This window comes from Triturus cristatus, chromosome 12 (assembly GCF_964204655.1).
Source record: "Triturus cristatus chromosome 12, aTriCri1.1, whole genome shotgun sequence".
Lineage (NCBI taxonomy): Eukaryota > Metazoa > Chordata > Amphibia > Caudata > Salamandridae > Triturus > Triturus cristatus.
Genome location: NC_140595.1, coordinates 133,191,466 through 133,215,988, shown reverse-complemented (window position 1 = coordinate 133,215,988; position 24,523 = coordinate 133,191,466). Strand labels below are relative to the sequence as shown.

General features: G+C 46.5%; 1 protein-coding gene across 1 annotated transcript in view; it reads left to right on the top strand.

Annotated features, from left to right (window-relative positions):
* Positions 1–3,424: 3,424 nt before the first annotated feature.
* Positions 3,425–24,523, top strand: part of TMEM79 (transmembrane protein 79) — a 60,701-nt gene continuing 39,602 nt past the window's right edge. The window contains exon 1 of the mRNA XM_085636683.1: positions 3,425–3,583. The gene's annotated coding sequence lies outside the window, so the exon portion shown is untranslated. The remainder of the gene's footprint in view (positions 3,584–24,523) is intronic.

Below are 24,523 nucleotides of genomic sequence, written 5' to 3'. Positions count from 1 at the left end.
ACATTTCCAGCCATGAATGCCTTCACCCACTCCAGGGAACAGGCGAGCTTATGTAAACACAAAATAGGGCTGTCCCTAGTGAGGGTTCCTACAGGTTCCAATGGGGGCATCTCACAAAAAGTGAAGGGCTGGCCTCACACACCGCCTGGTGTCATGCTTCATCATAGGCCGTTTAGATGCAACTGCTGGACGCGCTGAAGATGACAAAGAGAGCTTACACATAATACTACACACTGCCGTTGTAAATATTACATAAAAGCAAAACAATATACAAGTGCAAAAATGTTTTAGGACAAAGAATGTTCCTTGACTTTTGTAAGTTCCAAATTGCTAATACAATCAGTTGAGGAATGAAGTGAGTGAGATCCGCTGGAACAACCACAATGCACTTAAATTGTGTTTGTATTGTGTTGGGCACCAAATAGTGTTCCAGCTGGAAGCACTGCACAGTATTCATCTTGGGTGGTGCATGAGCACTGGGTAGTTGGTCTGGATAAAGGGGTGGTGGGTGGCATGCATTTTTCATATCAAAATATCATTGATGTACACGTGAGGGGTTCGCGGAGTAGATTGGGATACTGCTTTCACCGGTGTCCGGGAGTTCATATATGGTGTAACAAGTTGTATTGTGGAATTTGTAAAGAGATTCATACCCCAGACGAGGCTACAAAGCACTCCAATTAATATAAAATTCCTATAGGTCCTTTATGAAGTCAGAGCGGATAGGCACGTGGCCGCCGACTGGCCTTTACGAGAGCTGTGTGGTGGGGTGTCTGAGGATCAGAGATGTGCACCAGTCTTAGTCTGGCAAACTGGTGACTACGTCTAAGCAGGCGGTGTCTCAAAAACATGTGAGACTACACACAGTTATGCATGCCAGTAGCTACTATCTTTTTTAGTCCTGGGCTTTATCGTACAATTTTGTGAATGGAAAGAGTCAGGTCTTTAATTCTCTCCAAAACTGGAGGCGAGGGTCAATTCATTTTATTCCTGTAGGAATTGAATTCCAAACCTTGTCAGTCTGGTCTTCATGGGCTTGGACGAGAGTATCAGAAGGTCCCTCTAAGCTCAGAATCAGCTGAACATTTCAGTGCACTGTGGCAAGCAGGGTGAAGAAAGTTAGAACCTGTGAGAGAGGGGGATTGCTGGTTGGCTCAGAGGCGCTTTAACGCTCAGCACTGGTCACGGGTGAGAACATAGATGCTACGTTATATGTTGAGTACTGATATGTCTGGTGGAAGTAGTGACAGATGCAGATCGGCCAGTGATAAATTGGGTGCCTGTGGAAAATTAAAGGGGCTGAAGTCTCATACGCTGAATACGTTTAATGTTTACCTAGAATAAAATATCAAATTATTCAATTGTGCAGAGAAAGGGATAATACAAAGCGTGTTTCTGGAAGAAGCTGTCTTCACCATGCATGAAAGAACAAGTTGAAGATTATATTTTGAATTACACAAATTTACATTCTCTGCAGGTCTTTGAAAATAAGTATTAGAAAATGACCCATGTGCTTCCAATTTCTCTATGTCTGCCAGCATGTCCTTTCTCATAGACAAGACTAAAAAGGCCAATCCCCGTGGCACCTCCATTAGACTCTTCCGGAAGATTCAACACATTCTGAGACTCCAAGGTTGCCTCAGAGTTCAGAGATTTCAAATTACTGCATTACATGGTGAGTACTTCTTAGAATACTGTTTTCTCTAGTACTTGTAGATTTGCTTTTCCTATTATAAATACATTGCTCCATTTACAAAATGCAAAGAAAAGCGAGGATTGGTTGACATGTTTCAAATCTAACAGTGGAACAACCTGATACAGTGTGTGTTGTCAAATAGAAAACCTAAATCAAAGCCTATAAAAAAGGCTAGGCCAAAAACAAATATCTCTCTCTGTTTTATTTTTTCACACTTGTTTTTTTTATTCGGCATCTAAAAGTACTCTGAAAAGGCCTAAAACAAGAAGACCAATGTCTAACTATTTGTTAGGTCTCGCCTACAGACAGCTTAGGTAAAAGTCTCTTGAGGACTATACCAAAAACCTAAAGAGGACTGACTTTGTTTTAACCCATTGTACACCGTTGGGTGGCATTTTTGTCAATTTCATTTGCTTCTTTCCGACTCCATGGCTTTCCTTTTCTCTTCTTGTGTCTGTCCCTCGCTTGGAGGATAGCTTCTTTACCATCCTTGTGATTGGATGACTTCTATCCTTCCACAGCTCACATTCAGGGAACTACTTTTTTTCATTCAGCACTCCGTCAGAGTGCATGTGTTTTCTTGCTCTTTTCCTCGTCTGATGCTTCTGCACTCAAATAGCACCCCCTTGCGCTCTGTGTTGCCCCCCACTTCTCCCAGCTTCTCTGTAAAAGCAGTGCAATAAGTATATTTTTGCCACAATATGACAAAAGAGCAGACCTATTGGGTTGCTTTTGTTTTAGCTCCTGCATTCCACATATTACATGACATATATATAGGCACTCAAAGGCTTTAACACCGGCTGCTGCACACAGCTGGTGTTTGAGGCAGAAGATTTACTTAGGATGACTGAAAAGGAGATGTTTCTTCTCCTGGAGGATGATAAATCTGCTTTCTACGCTACTGCAGAGGGCCAAATGGCTGAGCATTTGTTTCAGTTCAAAGGCCTGTGGAGAGAAAATTAGTCCATGGCAATTGTTTCTGAGGCTTTCTTATTCTTTTTAAATTATGTTGACAGTTTCTTGAGTGAAAAGCATTTGACAAATAAACAATGCCATTTATAAAGATTGAAAATATTGGGTCCAATACACAGTTTTGGAGTACCTTATGGTATGTTTGCTTTTCCTCCAAGGATTTGATTTTTTTCCCCTTTAAAAAAAAATGCTTTACCAAAAAGCATTGGCAAAGTTAATAACTTGGCACCCTCATTATAAAAGCACGACCTATGTATTGGCCTTGCCGGTGCTTATTTAGTACTTGTGTCACCCTCATTCAAAGTAATCTAATTTTCGCAAAGAGATTCGCGACACAGAGATAAAGCGATATGCCGAGGATCACACAATTCGGTCAAGTGGTCACAGCAGGATTCTAACACACTGATATGATATACAATGTATCCACTAGATTAGGATGTATCCCACGAAGCGGGGCCACACAAAAAGACTGAACAGATAAGAATTTCTGTTGTTAGCCTGTTGACGCTACAGGATACACCGAAAGTCCACCTGAAGTTACAAAAGACATGTTCAGAAAAGTTAATTATTTGATCGAAATCAACAGAAAGGCCGTTTCAGTGCTAATGAAAACCACACTCTGGCGAGGCCTGGCCGTTAAATATTAAGCAGCCGAGGCCTGCTGCTGACACGCTTGAAAGTCCCTGCTGATAGCAGGGTGAGGTCACGGCCGGCCCTCCCCTTTAAGAGGCAGGAGCGCCGCGTGCGCTCTGGTATTTGTTTGTTTTGGGTCGTGGGACGGGAAGTGGAGAGAGATGCGGTTTCGCCTGCGCCTTTAAGGCTTGCCACACCTGCTCTGGTTCAGCAGGTTTGGAGCCAAGGGGAAGGGAAGCAGGAAAACAGTCTGGAAGAGTGAGGCGCCGCGAGAGGAGTGAGGTAAGGCCAGAGAGACAGTTCGCTCTGCTTTAGTCCGCATGAAATCTCTACCTCAAGAGGGTCCAGTGATTCGAATCTACTCTAGATCTGAAAATGGCTCTGTGAGGTTTAAACAGGGGTCCTTATTGGCACAGTTCGATATTTACAGTGTGCTCGTATCATGTGGTGTTTTAGAAAGTTCCAGGAGTATGGTGCGGTTTTGTCGAAATCGTAAATTTTGATATTCGTCTTAATTAGTAAAATATTCTTTCCCCAGATGTGGGAAATTTGGTACCAGATTATAGGTTATAATTACGGTTCAAACCCCGATAGGTTTATTGGTTTAAATAAAATATATATCTAATTATGAGGTAGGGGAGGCCTAAATTATGCGGAATTGTAGCGAAGATATGTGGAAAGAAAAGGCAATCTATGCGCCATTATGTGGCACATTATCTGGTAATATTTCTTTTTTTCATTTAATTTTTCTTATGGTATCTAACACTGGGCTAGGATTTTATCTAATTAGTACATGTTTAACTACTAAATGCAACAAAAAGCATCTGAAAGATGACTAGTCACACTTTTGAGAAGGGCCTTCTATTACGTGGACACAGGTTGCCATGTTTTATTTTTTGTTAAAGTCTGCAAATGATGGACTATGTTGCAAATCCATAATTATGTGGGAAACGTCACATAATACCAGTGATATATTCACCAAAATAATCTTTAATGTGCTGATCTTTCGGTTACAGCACAACGGTTTGAGATTTGTTTCTAAACAGCAAATCCCGAAAAGTTGTTTTTCAAACATTTATCCTACACCAGCTTTACATTTTCAGCTACTGATATGTAGGACTGTACACGCCCGTCACAGATATTACATGTAGTGATTCGACTGGTATTTTTTCCACTTTACTGTAAACGTACAAATATTGACTTTGTTATTTTCCAGTCGACAACTGTGCCTACTGGAGAAGTAAGTTGACTCCTAATTCAATGAGAAATTCTCCCAATTTGAGGTCTGAGAAGTTGCCTCTTTGTATGTTGTTAGGAAAGGATGACGCGCCTGCTGCAGAGGCCTTTTTATTACAGTATATGGTGTAGCAAGGCTGCTGTGGACTCTTAATACAAGCTTTGAAAATGGACACATCTCCACCCCCCCCATCCAATGGGGAGTAAAACAGTAAAACGGGGGTGTAGAGGGTCCCTCACAGCCCAGGGCCCTGGTGCCACTGCACCTGCTTCACCATTGATAGCTACGATCCTGCTTACTGTTGGTAGCCTATTTAAAGACACTTTGAGTTGGTGCACCAAATGAGTATAATACAATTGAAAATAGTTCACTATTTACAGTGCCTTGAAGCTACAAGGCTGGGAGAGCAGCGACATTTAAAATGACAAAGAAGTTCTTACATTTGCAATAGATATTACGGTCGGAGGTCTTTGCCTGTCTGCTGTGACCTAGCTGCCAGGTGAACGCAAGGAGATGATGGACGGCGCGCTGAAACTTTTCAGACACTAACCTCTAATCCCAGATCTGGGTTGAATCCATCATCGTTCTTTCGCTCACTTCGCCACCTCAGTTCAGACCCAGCTATATGCAAATCAGTCTTGACCCTGTGCCTCATGGAAACAGTCCAGCCCGCACTGCCAAGCCAGGTCTTCCCTGCACTGGAAATAAGCAGTCTAGGACCGGTTTTGCGCTAACGGCTGCCAAGTGGCCACACAACATGTCATCTTTAGCCAATCCATGCTTTTTAGCTAACAGCAGTTGCCCTGCTGAGATATTTGAGCCTGTATTTTCAAAGTTAAAGGCAAAACTACATGTCCCAGAATGCAGTGTATACAGGCTAAAATGGCAGGTTGGCTTAAGTAGTCACACTCGACAGGGAGCCCTTTAGCTGCTGTGATGTTATATCTGGCCTCAAATCCTGTGACGTCGCGATGCGCAGATGAGCTCCCCGGGGAGGCCTCCCCGTTTGATTATGTTGGCTTCACATATTCTAATTTTCAAATCTGAACCCTTATCATTTAACAACCCTGCTACAAAAAAGGGTGGAGATAATGTAGAGCAATTTGTGTTGTTTTTCCCTAATAAAAGAATGTGATGCTGGAGTTGCGGTGCCCCTCCTTGGTTTAGGACAGATTTGTTTCCTTGAGTGCATGGTAGGGTACATGAATCTTTGTATGTAATACAACACTGCTGATCAGACTACTTCCTTGTGTTCAGGAATAGTTTTTGCCTGTTCTTTTAATTGATTTTTTTTTTCGATCACTATTGTAATACGAGTCAAAGAGTTGTGTTTTGTAGTTAGCGGTGAGCGAACCAACCAATTTACAGGGAGAGATGACTTGGAGCCCCAAAAGTGCTGGAAGGAATCTTAGAGTGGGGTGCAGCCCACCTGAATGAATGCCTAGAGGATATTTGACAGTGTTTATGTTATAACAACAAAATACTACCAAAAGAAAAATATTTGAAAGGCTTCTTTACTGTTCATTCCCCATCTATCGCGCACTCCTGAGGCGGAAGCCGGGAGCTTTTAGAACTGTTAAAACTTCTTTTTGTGTCACGGAAATAACTTGTTGATTTAAAAACTCACCACTCGCTAGCAAAGCGCCAGGGCACTCACCTTTTCTAAAGCACAGCGAGCAGCGGAACTAGCGCTGACTCGTAACCGAACCAATCTCGGACAAAACGCCAATCTCGGCGAGGACTGAGGCCACGCCCCCTGAAGGCCACGCCCCCCTGTCGCAGTACTTAAAGCGCTGACCACTAGCGTCTAAGTCAGACTATCGCGCACTCCTGAGGCGGAAGCCGGGAGCTTTTAGAACTGTTAAAACTTCTTTTTGTGTCACGGAAATAACTTGTTGATTTCAAAACTCACCACTCGCTAGCAAAGCGCCAGGGCACTCACCTTTTCTAAAGCACAGCGAGCAGCGGAACTAGCGCTGACTCGTAACCGAACCAATCTCGGACAAAACGCCAATCTCGGCGAGGACTGAGGCCACGCCCCCTGAAGGCCACGCCCCCCTGTCGCAGTACTTAAAGCGCTGACCACTAGCGTCTAAGTCAGACTATCGCGCACTCCTGAGGCGGAAGCCGGGAGCTTTTAGAACTGTTAAAACTTCTTTTTGTGTCACGGAAATAACTTGTTGATTTCAAAACTCACCACTCGCTAGCAAAGCGCCAGGGCACTCACCTTTTCTAAAGTACAGCGAGCAGCGGAACTAGCGCTGACTCGTAACCGAACCAATCTCGGACAAAACGCCAATCTCGGCGAGGACTGAGGCCACGCCCCCCTACATCATGTGCTGTCACCGGAAGCGCAGCGGACGAGCGCAGCGGGAGCGCCGTTTGCGCGCCGAAGGCGCGCCTAAGGCAAGCCCGTCTGCGCCCTTCATCGCCACGACATCGCCAGTCGCCAGTCCCCCTGGTCTAACCAGGCCCCACTTGCTCATACGATATGACCGTGAGGAACTCCTTGGCATGAACCCTAGCCAAAGATGCTCTGATGCTACTGGCATCCTGGGCCACTCGCAACTCTACTGCAATCGATGCCATTTTTCCACCAGCATGCCTACTCGCGTGTGGGGAGGCCGTGCCAGAACCATAACCCCGCCTCTGACGATACTACAGCTCAATGTCAGATCCCTCTCTAAACACCATCTAGAGGTAAATTCACTCTTACTGGATGAAAATCCTGACATCCTCTTTCTCTGCGAAACATGGCTACGAGACGGCGTAACTACCATCCCTAACCTGATGCTCCCAGATGAGTTTCACCTGGCCACCATAAACCGTGAAACTCGAGGCGGCGGCATCGCAGTCATCTATAAAAAGCACCTCACCTGCTCTTTTACCAAAGAATCTCTCCCAGACTGTGAATGCGCCCAATTTAAAATCAGCATTAGCCCTCAGTCTACGATATCTGGTCTATACATATATCGCCCACCAGGCCCGTCCTCGAGATTCATTGACGCCCTCCTCGAAACGTCCACGGCGCTCATCACCAAATCTGCCAATTTCACGATTCTAGGTGACCTTAACCTGCATTTTGATTTAACTAAGGACCATACAATCGCTAATCTTCTTGCAGATCTCTCGGCACTGCAACTTAACTCTCTTATCCATGCTCCTACCCATACAGCCGGCCATACCCTAGACCCGATTTTCACCAACATCCAAGAGGCAGTTACAGAGATCCCCACCCCCATAGGATGGACGGACCACTACCTCATCAAACTAATGGTCCCAGCACCAAAACGTCAGTATAAAACTGAATCCAACCGTCGCTTAAAAAGACCTTGGCACAAACTCTCCACCCCCGCTCTTCATGAAACCCTAGGAGATTTCCACTGCAAAGCCAATCAGGAGATAGATGCGACCGATACCTCGTTCACTACCTGGATTACTAATGGGCTTGACACTCTCATCCCAGCCAAGCTGACTAAAGGACGTAACACACCCTCTAATCCGTGGTACGATGATACCCTTAAAGCGAGGCGTAAGGACGGTAAAAAAGCCGAGCGTCAATGGAGGAAAAACTTTGACAATCAGGATAAGGCTAACTATTTATCCAAGCTTAAAATCTATCACAAAGCCATCAGCACTACCCGCGCTACTTTCTATGCTGACAAAATTAGCTCCAACCCGAACCCATCTAAAGTGATCTTTAAACTAGTCAAAGAACTCCAAAACCCTAGGTCGCCCTCTCCCAAAATCTCATCCAACGAACAATGCGAGCAGCTGGCCACATACTTCGTTGAAAAGGTCCAAAAAATCTATGCGACCTTTCTGCAGAACCCTCCTCACTCTGGAGAACTTAAGACACCAGCTTCCACCATCACCCCTCTTAACCCAAATCCCTGCCATCACGGCTGCTGACCTGACCAAACTCTGCAAGAAAGTGAAGTCTGGCTCCCCAGCTGACCCTATGAGCCCCTCTCACTTCCTGGACTCGATTGACTTTTTCCTACCCCCCATGCTGGATATCCTCAATCTTTCCTTCACCTCTGCTTCTGTACCCATAGCTTGGAAGCAAGCGTGGCTATCACCGATAATCAAAAAACCCACCCTGAACCCTTCCAAGCCGGAAAACTTCCGGCCAATATCCCTCCTCCCCTGGATATCTAAAATAGCAGAAGCCCATGTCAATGGCACCCTCTCGAAACATGTGGACCACCACGGAATCCTGGATCCATCCCAAAATGGCTTTCGAGCGGGCCATAGTACTGAATCTGCCCTACTGGCCACCACCGAACATCTCCGGACGATTTTAGACTCCGGTCAAAGTGCTGCGCTGATCCTTCTAGATCTCAGCGCAGCCTTTGACACAGTATCCCACGACATTCTTCTGAAACGTCTGGAGATGGCCGGTGTGACTGGCCTCGCTCTTGCATGGTTCCAATCCTTTCTTAAGGACAGATCCTTCAAGGTGTCAGCCCCCCCATTTCTCTCTAAATCCCATCCCATAGCTCAAGGAGTCCCCCAGGGCTCAGCGCTGAGCCCCTCCCTCTTTAACTTATATGTCCAGCCGCTTGCGAATGTGGCCAAAGAGTGGGGGCTCACGCTGGTTTCGTACGCCGACGACACCCAGCTGGTCACCCTCTCGGAAAGCCCGTCCATCGCGGCATCCAAGTTCAGAGAGGGCATGGCAGCGGTGGCACAATGGATGACGGATAATTACCTCCAACTTAATACTGGGAAAACCGAGGTGCTCCTCCTTGGCCGAAACACCAGCCTATGGAACGAGCACTGGTGGCCGTCCTCCCTTGGCACCACTCCACTCCCTAAAAACTGTGTAAAAAATCTGGGAGTCTGGATGGATGCTAACCTTAGCTTCCAGTCACACACTAAAAAGGTGGCAGCCACCTGCATAGGTCTCCTAAGGAACCTCAGGCCTATACTCGGACTCTTTGACTCAAAGGCTCGCCAGCTAATTGTCCAGGCAACCATCTTGTCACGCCTGGACTATGCGAACGTCCTCCTCCTGGGAGCAAATAAAGCAGAAACGGCTAGGTTCCAACGAATCCAGAACACGGCGGCTAGAACGCTGGTCGGTCTCCCACGCAGATGCTCAGCCAGAGCCACCATCCGCAAACTCCACTGGCTGCCCGTGGAACACAGAGTTAAATTTAAAGCTCTCATCATGATCTTTAAAATTGTCAAACAGGGAAATCCCCCTCTGCTGCGAAACCTGGCCCGACCCTATGTTCCTGGCCGTGAACTACGCTCCTCTAACCAACTTCTTTTGGAAGTACCCAGAACTAAGCTCTGTCGCACTGGAGGTCGCTCCTTTAGCGTTCTCGGCCCCAAACTATGGAACGATCTCCCGCTCAGCATACGTTCCATAGACTGTCTCCCAGTCTTTCGCAAAGCAATCAAGACCCTCCTCTTTTCTGCTCTCTAGGGCCCTTATCTACTCCCCCGTCTAGTAGGTGTGAGCATGTCTCTCAGCGCCGGGACGCCCCATTGCTGGGGTAGCTGTTGCGCTTCACCAAACTTAGAAATTAGAAATCTAAACCTTTTCAAGTTTTATAGGGTGCCCAACCCCCCCCCCCCCCCACCCCCCCCCCCCAAAACCAGGCTAATCCCAGCACCGCTGCATAGCCAAGGGTCTTAGCCCGTGAATGAGCCGCGCCCTGAAAATAATTGGCCTCTAAATCATGCAAAAACCATCATATGAAAATGTTATACTCTTTAAAATAAATAAATTGTATTTCTTTAACATGCAGAAGAGTTTCACCCTAATACATCAGACCGTTTTTGTACAGAGCATTCCCTGAACGCGCGTATTGGAAGGCATTCTCATATGGGATGGCATAGGAAAAGGACCTGTAAAGTAAAATATTTGCCTAGGATCACACAATTTAGTTAAGCAGAGAAGCCAGGATTAGTCCCTGTTTTTCTGTTTTCATATTATGCAATTCATCCATGAGGTGAGTATCTCTAAGAGATATTAAATAGGAGAGAAAGAGATTGTCTTTTTCTCTCCTTTTTAACTCCAAATGTTTGCGCTTTGTTTTAAATTCTTGGCGCATGATGGTAGAGCGTGGGTGGCAAGCAGAAGCCACAATAAAGCCCGACTCGAGGGTACAAGAGAACATAGAGCTGGCCCGGAGCCGGGCCTCTGGCTCGACCCTTAAGTGCTCACCCACCTCTGGATGCACCATGAAAACGAGCATTGGCAAACTCAATTAGTCTGCCATCCTTTCGACTTTCAGTGCATGGTTTCTCGTGGTCTTTGTAAACATTACTGTTGAGCCCTCGTCAATATAGGAATAACGGCTTAAACCAACAAAAATATGCTCAGCCTCAAAAAGCACAGAAGGCAACTACTCTGTGCGCGGATGTGCTCCTTGTGAAAGGGCCGAATGCTCACAGTGAGGTCCGCCATTGGCTGCAACAGTGTCCGATGCTTTGTGGGTGCAGAGGGCGGGAGAGAAATGTGCGCGAGACAGCAAGGGATGAGCAGGGCTAGCCCTTTGAAGTAAGCATGGCCTACTTCTCGTTTTAGTAGAATCAATAGGTCTTGGCTAACGGCAGACCTTAAAACCAGCAACACTGGGAGGAAGGGCAAATAAAGCGAAAGGCACTTCTGCCTGCACCGTGCCCTAAATGTAACCCTGTGGGGTGAGTGACAAGCAGAGCCCAGCAGCCCCACCCGTTGTCATGCAGATAATACTGATTGTGTTAATTCCCACCCGACCCACACAGGTGCGTTAATTACACTCCTTTGTCAGCATGCACAGCGAGGCCAAGAGCCACAATGAGGAACCATTCGTCGCTTAAACTGCTTTTATTTACGTGTCTTGGTAAATATGACGTAATGGGGGAGATGGGGAGGCCTCGATGTATAAGAATGCAAAGGGGCGCTTTGGTGAAAGGGGGGAGGGGCCGTCAATTGTAACACGTAATGTTGACAGAATTGTAGTGGTACTTCCGGGCGCCTCTGGCCTGCCGAGACGCTCTGGGTGGCACGGTGCCAGAAAGGGTACCAGCCGCCTTCAACAGTCACCTAAGCAGCTCCTCGCTTTTCTGCCACCATAACCTGTTCCCACTGTGTTCGCGGCCACGCTCCCACTGGTGTGAGGCGCTCTGTTTTTACCATTCCCTCCTCTCCCTTACCTCTCTCGCGCAGCCCGTTTACGGAAGAAATATATGGAACAAAAAAAATGGACGCGCGCCTCTCTATTCTGCGCACCGATTGTTCCAGAGCGTCTGTGGTGAGATAACGGGTCTCAGCCACGCGCAGGCCCCCACTTTCATGGCGAACTGTACGGCAGCACATTTCTTTTATTGCGTTGGCAAGCCTGGTGTGTAGATTCGCGACTCAGCTGTTGTCGGTTTCCCAGAGTGGTGGTGTCTTGTGTGGTCTGTTTGGTGAAAAGCGCGCACTCTGATTATGAACAGTACAGCAGCTGCGGATATTAAATCCTATCCCTAGAGCGGAAGTGACGCGATTATAGAAAGAATGTGTGTGTTTGAATGTATGACGTTTCATTGCGGGCTTTACACCGTGATACGGCTACAACGCAGTCATTACAAAGACTTGCACTGGATTTAGGAATAGTATGATTTACTATCCAACTCCAACCTACGTAACAGTAGGGAAGGTGTTGGAATAGTAAATCATACTATTCCTTAGGGTATTGCGACATCCAGCGCAAGGGGGGTGGGGGAGGGTGTGTGTGTCTGTCCCCCACATGAAGAGCACCCAACAGTGAAGGCGCCACACACAATCATGGTTACTTCCTTTTAATTGCAGGGTAAACAACATCGCTTATTCCAGCTTTTAATATGCCAAAAGTTCCAAACGCGTTTCGGCGTCATCTCCTCCTTTGTCAATGGTTCCGGCTTGTATGGAGAAAAGGCAGCAATTACTCCCATCGCACTTGCGGTGGATTTTATAGTTCCACCCATGTGGGTGTGGCATCAATTTGCATTGTGGTTATAGTAGTTCTTACTTTACTTATTCCACAGTGGGTGCCATAATGTTCTTCGTTGTTTAGGTTTAAAATACCTCAGTGGGTAGCTGCCAACACTCGATGCTGTTGCTCTGTATAATTAGAGTCCAAGCAAAGCGGACACGACGTTCCTATTGCGACGGTGCAGTCAAGGCACTGGAACCGCATTGCTTGGTGGCGGGGCGCCTTCGCGACCTGGGCAGGCCGCTAACATTGCTGGAATAAGCGATGTTGTTTGCCCTGCATGTCCTGCAATTAAAAGGAAGTAACCACGACTGTGTGTGGCGCCTTCACTATTGGGTGCAGTTATGTGGAGATATATTTTATAATTTTAACTAGTTAGGTAATGAAGTTATTTGAATTTGTACATGTTGGATCTTTGGTTCTCGACATTCAGGGGCGCACTTGATGGCTATCGTTATTACAAATACAGGTAATTTTTAAAGTGTGCCCAACAAGGCATTCATATCGTTAGGGTCTACTGCTCCAATTTCCATCTATAACCCATATCTGCCAATTCACAGGGTGCCACAGTGTGACACACGATATCGCCTCCCATCACTCGCTCTCCTGGTGGTGAGGAGCCAATAGAGTTGTGGTGCAGCAGCCAGGGCAGCTGACTTCGGAGCACAGGGATCACTGTTGGATCCCGGTTCCGGCGACTGCTCAGCTCGGCACCATGTGACTCTGGGCAATAGATCACTTAATTTCCATGACGGCCCCCAGTGCCTTGAGACCCGTAAAGGGTGAGTAGTTCGTGCTTTACAAATACAGATTTTAATTTAATATCTCAGTGTGGCGGGGAAACCAAGCTGAAAGCCACTGCAAATAGTGTTTTTTTTTTCCAGCTCCTTTTCAAGAGGCTTTGAACTGCTGACCACCATTAAGAGGTGTGAAAGCACCCCAGGACATCAGCACCAGTCTCAGCAAGCTTTTCTTTTGGGGGGGGGTGTATTGGGGGACGGGTGGGGTTCAAAAGTGCCTCCTAGGTTTTTCTTGGCACGAGGCCCCGCCCCCTTCAAGGTCCCGCACCCTCCTCACACTGTGTGAAACCCTTAAACCGGTCCTAGGATGCTTGTTTCTGGTCCAGGGAGGACCTGGCTTGGCAGTTTGGGCTGGACTGTTCCCATGAGGCACAGGGTTAAGACTGATTGCATATGGCCAGGTCTAAACTGGGGTGGTGGTGTGAGCAAAAGAATGATGGATTTAACCCAGATCTCTTGACTGGGGTGAATGTTGTGATTTGTTCTGCATTCCGTCCATCAATTGTGTTTCTTTTGATTTCCCTCCTCACATTGTGAAATTCTTCTTCAAGTTGGCATGTATGTGTTAACCATTACACTATAGTTCGGTCCTGATGTAAACCAGAACTACAGACCCCAGAATGCACCTTGTTACTAAATGAATGCCCAATGCTGAAACCTGATGACACGGAGTTATCCGGCAGCGTTACTTGAAACCCCTCACTCCTCCAGAAGTTTAACGCTGAATTCGATCCAGCCGTTTCTTTGTGTTGCTGTTTAAGGTGTAATCAGTGGGAGGCCCGAATTTAAATTCGTGCATGTTGGAAATGAGATTTCTGGTTGGCTAGGGCGTGCGCCAAAGCCAGGCAGAAACCACCACTCTAGTCAGGGCTGGGGAGTTACACGCCAAAGATAACCCCTGCTCACCCCCTTGGTAGCTTGGCACGAGCAGTCAGGCTTATCCCGGAGGCAATGTGTAAAGCGTTTGCGCGCGCACCCAGCAACAACACCCAAGGCCCACCACAAAGGAAACTCCACACAAGGTTATATATAAAAATAGCCTTTGTATTATACCAAAACACATTAAATAATATTCACACAATTTACACGGTGCCAACTGGCACTGGGCAGAATTTACAGGGGACTATTTACAGAAGACAGGGCCACAAGGACCACTGTTAGAATCATCACAAATCACCAAATTGTAAATGTAGAACAAATAATGAATGTAGCGCACAACCAGTAACCACTGGTACAAGGTAAGTACACCCTACGCAATCCTAAACACCTTAGGTATACATCACGCAGGGAACCATGAACACACTAGCATAATCTCTACTAGCAAAACAATCTCCTAGGCATAAACACAGTTTAGGAATGAAAATAGCATAAAGGCATTGCGCAGGCGCAATAGTACATATGTACCACAGAAAAACTGTCCCTAGGCCAACTTGGCCTTCCAGGGGCTCAAACGCCCTTTGCCCATCGAGACAGGGCTGGACTGCGCAGGCTGCGTAAGCCAAAGCACGAAGGGGCACAACCTAAACGTTGCAGCTGCCCACTAACTGCTGGGCAGCTGGGAAAATGAGCCGGGGCACCACTGTGCCTTCCAAAACAAATATACAGCACTGGAGCCACCCAGGCTCTAAAAGAAGAATGCCCCCAAAACAGCGTGGGAGCCTCGTGGGCTCTAAAACACAAATATGCCCCAGTCACGTTGGAGCGGCTCGCTGCCTTCCGGGGCCGCTCTTATCACCAAAAGAAATGCCCTTTGTTGGAGCCTCAAAGAGAAATGTGCCCCCAGCTGTTGAAGCCACTAGCGCTCTAAAACAAACATGAGGGCCCCTTCGTTGGAGCGCACTAGCGCTCTAAAACAAGCATGAGGGCCCCTTTCACCATGCAGGCAGAAGCCCCCACTCACCGGACTGTCGCGGGGGCCTCCTCACTGCGGGGGACGCCTCCTCCGGTGTTGGCGCGGGGCTCTCTTCTCCGCCTTGCTTCACCCGGTCCCTCGTCTCGGGACCGGGACTTCGTTCTTGATCCGGCGAGGCTGCCGGACTGCTTCCTGCTTCTGTCTCTTCGTTGCAGGAGAGCGGGGTAGGCTCCCGTCCGCTTCCTGTGCTTGGCCACGCCCACGTCTCTTCCGAGGCTGCCTGACTTCCTTTTCACCCGGCCGCGGCGGTGATTTCGATATGGTGGCAATGAGGGGTAGGCTCCCTCTTCCTAAACATACGAAGCGGGGTGGGCACCCGCTCGAGGTTGCAAAAATGCGGGGTGGGCTCCCGCCATCTATAAAACAAATTCAGTAGCGGGGTAGGCTCCCGCCCAAAGCGCATAAACGCGGGGTGGGCACCTGCTCGTAGGACCTAATCAACAAAAAGGGGCACAAATCGGGAGAATCCCACACGGTGCAGCTTCGTGCTGCAGGCACCCACCGTCCTCCACAGCGCCTCCTTGGACAGCCACAAATAAAGCGTTTCTCTTACAAGAAGGCAAAATAAAGCGCTCTTCCAGGCGCTAGGTTCAGGCAAGGTCCAGAAAAAGGCTCTAGATGCAGGGGGGCAAAGACTGGGCCCAGGGGCCAGCTCACAGGGCCCTCCAGCAGGGAGGCAGTCCCTAGTGGCGGTCTCTCCTGGTGCCCAGCAGCAGCAGGCCCCCCTCAAGTTGGGATCAGTAGAGAACATTTTACTTGGGGTCACAGCCCCTTTTTATACACAGGTTACCTTTGTTTCCAGGTGTAGGGGAGGGGCGAACCAGATGCAACTGGTTCCTGAGCACTTTGGTTTGCTCAGCCCCTCTCCCTATTCACAGAACAGGCCAGGGTCATCAGTCGCACCACAGGGGGCGGAGCCAGCATTGTGTGGGGAAAGCCCAGCCCTATTCAGGTCCCAGGTGTACTCCTCCCACCCATCTGGCTGCTGGTCTCCCCATTCACCACTGGGTGACTCCTCCTGACTCTGGGGATTCCCTAGCCTATCACATGACCTCAGCCAGCCAATCGCCAGACAAGGCACTTATCTCACACTGCACACAGAAATGCCAACTTCTAGAAGTGGCACTTCCACACTAGGTACATTGACACCGCACACATCATCGCGCAGCATTTCATCACACGAGTCCGCACATACCAAACTCGCACCTGCACTCCCCACGCATCAGGAACTACCAGGGACACATACATTTCCCCCATGCATTCCTATGGGAGGGCAGGCCAACCTCACTACACGCACGCACTTTACCCTGGGACACAGTGGTAAAGTGCGCAGAAGCCAAAAATCACTAACACCAGGTCACAATAAAAAGCAAAAAGTTTCAGGGGTGAACCTGCCAGAAGAGCCGAGTCCAACAGTGCAAAAGCCTTTCCTGCAGTAAAGCTTTACTGCATGTGGCTTAATGATTCAGACATGGCTTGTTCTTGACGCGGAGTAGGACTTGAAATTAGTTGTTCAAAGTGTAAAAATTCAGATGCTTGGACACTTTAGCGAAGTTTGAGCGAAGACACTAACCTACGAAAGATGGCTTTAAAAAAGAAATAATAAATACAGGAAAAGGAGAATATAAACAAACCGCGACCAACCCGCTTTCAAAAGAAGCACAACGCGAAAGAGATAAAATGATGCCCGGGCGAAATTCCCTGTACATCGGCATAATCGTGCATACTTTCAAGAATTTCGCGTTAATGTTTTTGCCATAATTACGCCACGGGGACGACTCAAAGGACAGAAAATAATCGAACGGCTGTTGCTCACAGCACTTGTGGGTGTTTTTTAGGCTTTAAAAAAAATCTATTTTAAGCACGAAATGGGTGCTCCCGTCATAATGAACCAGATTTCGGGGTTCAATATAGCACTAAATGTCGGTTTGGCGTAATTGTTGTAGAATTTGACTTAATTACGCAAAATACATTTCCAGACACCCCTACAAATAATAAAAGGTGTGCGCAGAATAATATAATGAATTATCTGGTGGGAAATCGGAATTGCATTCATTCACCGTTTTCAAGTGTTTTCTTTTTAAGAGGCTGACCAGTGGATTTGTGGGTTTTAAAACACTCGCAGAGACCAGAAAATAATCCTTTTGTGATGAGATCTTAGTTTTCCTAGATTTCTTCCTTCGAAATGGCGAATCCTTTTCCCTGTGTTTGTCTAGTGCAAAAAAAAAAAACAGAACGACGCGTACACATCACTGTCATCTTTATGAGGCCTTTAAGAATATTTACGAAAGGCGTCTTCCGTTCTCGTCATCCCCTGGTGTGTACTTTGACATGTTAATCATCGCTCGCAGGTGCAGTCAAAGTGGTAGTTTTAGGAAGGAATGATGTGTTTATCTATTCATCAAACTTGCGTCCAGATGTTGTGCCAAGTTTGAGGAACAGATGAAACCAGTAGAAAAGGAGTTGTTTGTTGGCATGTGTTTTTTTTCTTTTTTTTTTTTTTTTTAATTGATTCCTACAATCTAGCTCAAATCAATGACAGATATAATTCTCTTGTATGTTTTTCTCTCTTTTAAATTATTTATTTTGTGCATTTGCTATGTATTTTTAAAGAATTTTGTGTCTACCCTTTTTATTGAATGTATTTTAAGCTTTTGAAAGTCTACACTGATATTTGCTTTATGGATTATTTTTATTAAAAAGTTTGTGCTATAAATATTTAGTTAACCTTGTAGCATCTGGCTAATTCAGGACTGGGGTGTGGGGGGGGGGTGTTGGGGGGGGGGAGGGGGTGTATTGGTTGTTTGAAGACCATTGGTCCCAAAGGGAATTTTTTATGGCTAGACCATCTTTCATGGAGCCCTGTCCCTTCGGACAGGGGGCCCCCTCTCATTGCATTTTTGGGCGTTGATATTATACTGAGCTTCATACAGGTTGATCAGCGCTCAACAAATAATAAAAATGGCCAGTTTCAAGCCCAATGTGTTTTTTTTTTTTTCCCCTCCACCTTGGTCACAGTACTGAACACCGTCATTCTACACCGAGAACTACTGACCGCTTTTTAAGGAACATTATGTGGCATTACTGTCTAGTGAAACTCATGTGCTGCCAACCTTCCTGCTTGGCCACTAAACACGCCCACATGCACCATCAGAACTGTATTTACCATTAGTAGGTAAAAGGAAGGCCTAACGGAATGTGGAACAGGAGACTGAAAAACACAGAACTGTGCCATAAGAACTTAAGACTTTTGCTTAGTGAACTTGAATTGATGAACTTGAATTGAATTGGCCGTTAACTTTGGCCACACGAGGGGACCACCTGTCCCAAGATGCAGCAGGAGGAGGAGCCCTGCATCATTGCCTGCACCTTTTGCCAGCGCTTTTAAGCCCGTTTGGGGTCCCACGGTGAGGGACACGCGTGAGCCACGTCAGGGCGGGCGTGTCCTGCACCAGGAAGAGTCAGGGCCCCCCACCCCCACTTGGCTGAGCAGCTGGTCATAACCGGATCCTCTTTGTGCAGAGGTACTGTAATGTCTTCCATCACAGCCCTGGCAACCCCCATTTGACTTTACAGCACTCGTTTAGCCACCGGGCCTGCCATACCCACAGTATACTTATGGCGGGACAGGTCCTTTTATACCATCTATATCAAACAGGGGCTGCTCCATTGTGTAAAATATTTGCCCCTCCCTAAGCCGGAGAGAAACCTTGACCGTTCTGCTTTGGGAAGGGGTTACTGAAACCTATAAGGCATGATCTTCAGTAAGAGGCAGGTTTTTTTTTGGACTGCAATCCACTATTTCAATGGGAGCAAGCACCATCCAACATACTAGAGAGCCACAAGTGGCATGGGCCTTTACCCGACCATCATGGCCCTGGCCACTTGGGAAGTGGCTACGGCGTCATTGGGGAGAAGATTTTGTTTTGTTCGGTATCCTCTTGGACCTGTCTTTTTTCTCATATTTGTACATATCCCTTCAGCACGGACCGACTACCGCAGTCTTTATTAAGTAAGTTGACTTGCACTGTAAGTCCAATTCTTTGCTGGATTATGGTGCCATGCTATGTTCTAATTGTTGTCCTGTACCATTCAGGTCCGGATGCAACATTCCTTGACTCCTGCAAGACTCCGCCCGGGGCTTCTGCTGTACTGAATAATTGAAATTTGAGTCCACTCCTGAAATGAGTACTTCCCTACTTTCATTAAGTGTTCCTCTCTGCTTAAGGCCCGCGTAGGTTCCTCCCACCTTCAAGCAGCCCTGATTAGGGATTTTTCTTTACAGTATCTCGGTGAAATTCAATCGATTCCCGGAAGACTTCAACTTGGGCGTCTTCCTCACTGCCGTAACTCTTAATTATATCCTTGACACTACTCATGCTTCGTGTACCTCATGTAAATAAGTAAGTGTTCCACTCACTGACGGCTGATGTAGATCCTTCCCTCTGTATTAGTCCTCATTAGTTTTTTCTTTTACAGTACCCCGATTCCCTGCTGCGAGCCTTAAATTCTTCTGCAGCTTCTAATTATACTTGGGGCTCCTGGTTTTATGGTATTTATGTTTTTTGACATTTCAGTCTATATTTATCCATATTTATTTTTTGCTATTTTATCTGCATTTATCCATATTTATTTTGAGTGTTTAGGAGAAATGAACCTGAAATTAGTATGTTTCCACATTTATTTAACCAATAAACATGCAGTCGTGCTTGAATGCATGTCAGGTTTCAATACTGTGAACATCCGCATAAGATATATCAACGCACTTATATGAAAATATGAAAATTTCAGTATCAACCTTTGCATATCTACTGCTGTTAAATCCCCTTTGCTAAAATTCCTTTCTTTTTTAACCCCCTTACCTATCGCTCCACACAGCTATTGACCTGGCAGACCTGTTTTTAGAATTACTCAAAAAGCAACCCAACAAATGTTTTCCGTCCGTATTTATCTGTAAAAATCAGTAAAAACGGAAAACAGGGAGCCTTAATTATACTGCAACGCCGGCCCCGGTCAGGTGTCCCAGTAAGTTTCTGGATCGCTTCCTTTTTGTCCTATCCTTGTCTTGATTCATCTTGCTCCTCTCCCTATAAACTTGGCACTTGTATTAATTACTACTATGTAAGATAACTGCTTACCAGTAGTATTACTTTCACCTGTTAATGTGTGTCTAGGCTGCATTCACAAGTGAACGTATATTAGTATCGGCTACTAATTGATGCTTGATAAAAACACAGGATGTCACATACCTCTTTTAAATCACGTAACCTCTGATGTTCTCTGAATAAGTAGTTCTCTTGATACTTATTAATTTTGTTTCACTGAGAGCACAATACCATCACTTGCTTTAAATAATATGGACCCAGGGACAATACATTAACTTAATTTAACGTTTTTTATAGATTCTACTTGCTCACATATGTTCTGTCCTGATGATGATCTCAACTTGGCGAGATCGAAACGCCGTCAACCTCCTACAACAAGAGATTCCCTGTACTTTAAAAAATTGTAATTTGGAATTCTCTACTTTCTGTTGTCAATGCGATGTATATATTTTAAGTCCCCCTCACTCACCACATCACGCTTGTTGTCACTTTTTTTTTTTAGCCCTTGAGCTATATTTTCATATTGTATAAATAAAATGTGTTACATAACTCCCTTATGTCCCTGCTGAGTAAATTGCTTACTGCTCCCCTTTTTTGCATTAATTACCCCATATGCCTACTTGTACTAGAGGCATACTGAATAACATGATTCCTATTGCAACTGTTCATGTCTATTTGAACCACATTGGCCATTTAGGAACCATTGTACTCTTAAACATAGAAATAAATGTGGGCAAGACAAAGTATATGATTTTGAACCCAGGCCACTCGACTATGGCCAATTCAACACTAGCAGGGTCTCCCCTCGAGGGAGAGTGCACACTTTTATGTATCTGGACATCACATTAACTGAACATCTGGGTGGCATGCACACATTATGCAGGGCAGGCTAAAGCTAGAGCAAGTTGTGGGCGGTATAATTGTTGTCGCACAGCTCACAGTTTCGTCCTACACAGCTGGCTCTACTGGTTTAACAACATCAAGCCATAGGGCCAGGTTCCTACAGAGCAGAGCTCTGGGGTGATTTGGATTTATCTACATTAGATTTAGTAGAAAATTGATTTATGCATCCGCTATTCGGTGTTCCTGTAAGCACTCCCCTACGCCTCCTTAGACTTGATCTCTGGTTGAGAGCCCTATCGGATAAAATTGTCCTACGCCTTATCCTTTTTTGGAGGAGGATCTGGGCTACTGCAGAGCTCCCTTCGTATCGGGAAGGCTGTAGAAGAAAGACTCAGTGTTGTGGGCTTCCGCAATATACCCTGGATCAAGAGTGTCAAAGCCACTTTGGAAGAGATTGGAATGACAATTCTGTGGTGCGCCCCGGGTGAGACTGGGGCAATCTCCCAAGACCAGCATTAAATTAGTCTACTGGTAGTATAGAGATTCTTTACAGCACAGCCAGACAAGCCAAGGTCCCTAGACCAATGCCTTTCTCTTAGTCAAAGACTCTTTTTCATTGGAGGAGACTTCCTGAATGAGAGAGAGCCTCTCATGGCTAGGCGCCTGTATTTGTTATTTCAATATAGGACCTTACCCCTCCAATCGTTCACTGCTAAGTGGGCAGAAATTCCCAGGGCCGACAATTTGTGGTGTGGTATAACATGCCAATTTTTTTTGCACAGCCTATATGAATAGAAGGCATTGCTGGATACTTCAGTTATGCCGGAATTTGGGCATTAGAGAGCCTAAAGCTGTCCTTAAGAGATTAAGAACAGTTTCCAGCTAGCCACTGATTTACGCACTTAACCACTATTTGTTGGCCGTGTGGAGAGTCTGGTCCAAAATATGTGTGTCCCCGCCCCCCCCCCCCCCCCCCCCCCGCCCAGCAGCAACCCAACCCCATTGTGTTGACATGTGATTCATAATGCGAAAACTACGCATAACCATCCCTAGTCTGACCCTGGATGTTTTAAAACTTGATTGGCTTTTCCCCCCCACTCCCTTCTTAGGTCTCGGGACCATCCGGTCTGCCGAAGGCAGAACCGGAAGTCCGGAGATTTAATGTTTTGGAGAAGAGGGGCTTGAACCCGCCCCTCTTCTCCATTGGCTGGCCTCTTGAATGCTGGCCAGCCATTGGAGAAGAGGTTTGTCTCTCCGCAGGCCCCGTCCTTTTCGGATTCGGGGGCTTGTTTTTTGCTACTTTTGTGATTATCTCCTCCAGCCAATGGCAAGAGGAGAGAACAGAAAAACACGCCCCCGAATCCGGAAACGACGCTGCCTTTCTCCGAGGCATTTCTGCTTCACCTCGGAGAAAGGCGGTGGTGTGCTTGCTTTTACAGGTGAGCCAGCCAATCCTCCGGGATAAGAATACATTTTGAAAAACATACGACGACCATTAAATGGTTAGACAAGTTAAAAAAAACACTCCTCTGGTATATGTACGGTAAACGGACCAGTAGTCTTAACTACCTTAAGTACGCAAGTACTGCGGCCACACTCACGCGGCATTCTGATTGGTCTATGAATTCGGCAAACAACGTGCAAGTCTTAGTATATCTTTTATGTCTATCGCCTTCCAAGTTGTACCATCCTCCTTCGGCGTAGTTCCACAGCTCGTGTGGTGACATCACGGCAGACCCGCCTCCCTTGACCACGCCCCCTCCCGCGGCTTCCAGCCTGTGCTCCCGCAAGTCGGACGTGGAGCTCAGGAACCCAACACTGAGGACTGCGCCGGGGGTCCTACTCTCGCGGGAAGGTAAGAAACTAGCGGCGCAAACGTGTCTGCATTGGAAAGGGGGACCGTGTGGCTACGGGGAGCGGACAGTGTAAAGTACTAAAGAAATCTCTGTGAGGGACCCTGGTGTGGCATCGGACAGTGTGAGGGACTCATGGAGGCTCGCATAGATTGCGATTGGGGTCGCACATTGTGAGGTACTGGGTCGTAGTTGGAGAGTGATGGGTGCTGGAGGGAAGAGCAGACAGTGGAGACTATTTCGGGGTACCGGACAGGAATACGGAAGAATGGTCGAACAGTGAGGGGTGCTGAAGTATGTACGGACAGGATGATATAGGGCAAGGGATGAGCGTGAGGGAAGGTACCGCGGATCAGCTGTCGGATGTTACTTTGAGTGGAGCCGCAGGATGTCTGCGATTGAATATATGTAAAACAATAAAGTGCTAGCAATTATATGTCGGAGAGAGTAAGAGAGAAAAAGAACAAGCTGGAGAGAGAAAGAGGGTATGAGAAAGAAGAACAGAGAGAGATGGAGAGAGAGAGGGGAGAGAGAGATAGGATCTGAAGAAACAAAGTGAACATTAACAGAGGAGAGAAGGAGGGCAGCTACCTTGTATTACACAGAGAACAACCAATTTACAGGTATGAGCACAATGGTGGTGGCAACAACCGAAAGTGGACTTAAACATGTGAGTGGGCTAAAGGAGAACATGATGTATAAGGAGTGAGAAACAGGCAAGATTTGGTATGTGTGTGGGTGTGTGTGTGTGTGTAGGTGGCTCTGTGGGTGGGTCTATTTGTGTGTGGGTTGCTCTATGTGAGTGGCTTTGTGTGGGTGGCTCTGTGTGTGTGGGTGGCTTTGTGTGTGGCTGCAAATGCAATAGGTCTCGCATTTCAGAGTGATTAAGCTATTGACATTGTAAATAACAATGCTGTTTCTTTAACCCCTTCAGCGCTGCGTGGATTTCCGCGCGGTGCTGAAGGTTCTGAGCGCGGGCGGGGCCATGACGGAGCGGTTCCGTCATGCGCACAGCGCAACCGACGCTCATGACGGAACCGCTCCGTCATGAGCGTCGAAGGGGTTAAATGTTTTAAAAACAAAAACATAAACAAAAATAATGTCATGAGCAATGCCAATAGCTCTAACTTTAACAATGCCGAGACCGTTGCATTTTAAATGCTTGTTTTAAACCTCACTGATTTTTTTACTTTAGCGTAGTTTATTGAATTTTTGTATAATTGTTTTTTTATGTGCTTTTATGGCTATTGAGCCGAAATAAAGGGTCTTTGAACTGAATTGGTGAAAGACGTTTGAGCTGATTAGCTTATCTGGACAGTGGGGTATTTTGAACATCACCTGTGCTTAATGCATGCCCATACCCCGTGCTCAAGTTGAGCTGATGATTGCAGTTGATAAAACCATCAATTCTGATGCTTAAACACTCCCACCATCGCAGATTTAAGCAATGCTTTTATATTTTGACCAAGACAAGGTACATCATACAAAAAATCTTTTATACTTAGATATTTGTC